Here is a 2,077-nt window from a genome sequence, read left to right as displayed (position 1 = left end):
ACTCTGTTTTATCTCCCGGCAAAGAAATCTACTTTTATAATGAGTCGTGTAAAGTCAAGAATGGATTTTTCTTTGTTTTTTAAATTTTGAAAGCAAAAAATGGAGATTATGGAGTTACCCACTTCTGAAAAGAGGTGATCATCTGATTTTCCTTTTTTTGTTCTTTTTGCGTCATAGCATGCGTAACATATTCTCATCTCATGATTCGCGGTTGCCATTTGCTTGTTTGAAGTCAAATTAAAAAAGCTGAACTATATATCCTATTTGTCCGACAAAGATTGGAATTGTCAAAATTTTCTTCTTTTCTCTAAGCATAGAACAAGAGCCATCCATGGGCCGCCTGGTTCCATTCAAGTGATTGTTAAACATGTTTTTAATGGGTCCCTCGAAATACTGTTCGATTAAGCAAATCAAAACTATCACGATTGCATGATTTACGGTTCCGTTCTCCACTGGCATTTGGGTGAATAGTCTAGGGAAGTTCCTAACATGAATGATTGTGAATTTGTGATAATGTATCTAATCAGGCTTATTCATGGCAGTCGGCAGATGTTCCCGACGAGTCCCATTCAATGATAAGCGTCGGCTGTTGGTTGGCATTCTAGACAAATCCATTTACGACACTCTGGTGGTCTGAGAAACTCTCAAAAGACCCAACGATTCCTAAAAACAGAAGTCGATCAATTGATTCAACCGTTAAAGTGAAAATACTAAAAAGATGGAAAAAAACAAAATAGAAACAAACTAGGTTCTTTATTTGTTTTATTTTTTTCTATTTACTTGCACTCTTTCTATTACAACTCCTTAGCTTATTTGAAATTTTGTATAAAAGCTGTAAACAAGAACATATAGAAATAGAAGAAGAAAGAGTCCTAAATATTAATATTATTATTATTTCACATTATGGCCATTATTAGGAGACATCGAAATAAAATAGTGAGAGTTAGAAATGAGGCGGGAGCATGGCTGAGTGAAATCACTGACATTAGAAATCATTCGCCAAAATTTTTGAGCAAAGATTCAAATCTGAGGGTACTAGTGGAGTTAAGGAATTTATAAATGATTTAAATGAAACTTAGTAATGAGCAGAACTTCTTGTCAAAGAGGCTTGTAACACTAAAATCAAAGAAGTGCTTGAGTCTATCAAGGATCTCAAGGCACCGGGCCCCGATAGGTTAAACGCTTTATTCTTCAAGAAATTCTAGCCCATAATTGGAGAGTCGGTTTCCAATGTAGTTAATCTTTTTTCCATAATGGGAAGCTTTGTGGGATTTTAAATCAAACTTTCATCACCTTGATCTCCAAGAAGAAAAACCCGGAATCTGTAAATGATTATAGGCCAATTAGCCTTTGTAATCTGAGAATCTCTCCTTATCAAAATGCTTTTGTGCCCAATAGGCAAATAACAAACAGTATTCTTATCGCTCACAAAATGATTCATTCTATAAAGAAGAAAAACGGATCATTAAGACTCATGGCTTGCAAGATTGACATGGAGAAAGCCTATGATAAATTAGAATGGGACTTCATAGAAAAGATTCTCAGAAAATCTGGGTTTCATGATAATTTGATATCATGGGTCATGGAATGCATAAGAACAATTTCTTATCAAAATTTAATTAATGGGAACCCAACAAATGAGTTCAAACTAAACAGAGAGATTAGACAAGGAGATCCTCTCTCCCCTTATATTTACGTTCTTTGTGTTGAGGCTCTTTCAAAGAAGTTATAAAAAGAAAAAGTTGAAAATACATACCAAATTAGTTGCAGGCTTTCCAGAGGAGGGCCAAAGATTCCCATTTTGCAATTTGCAAATGATTGCATTATATTTGCAAAAACCACAATTCCTATTTGCTTGAGAATCAAAGAAATCTTGATCAATTTCACTAAAGCCTCTAGCCAATGCCCAATTTTCTTGAAATCTTTAGTGCTATTTTCCAAAAATGTTCCTTTTCAAAAAAAAAAAAAAAAAACTTCTCTCTAAAATGCTTAGAATGCCTTTGGATGCCAATCCAAAGAGTTATTTGGGTGCACCCTTAATTACAACAAGAGTAACTAAAAGTACTTTTGCCAGTAT

Source organism: Nelumbo lutea, chromosome 1, assembly GCF_056320005.1.
Source record: "Nelumbo lutea isolate HS-2025 chromosome 1, American lotus-T2T, whole genome shotgun sequence".
Taxonomy (NCBI): domain Eukaryota; kingdom Viridiplantae; phylum Streptophyta; class Magnoliopsida; order Proteales; family Nelumbonaceae; genus Nelumbo; species Nelumbo lutea.
This window is presented reverse-complemented; position numbering follows the sequence as displayed.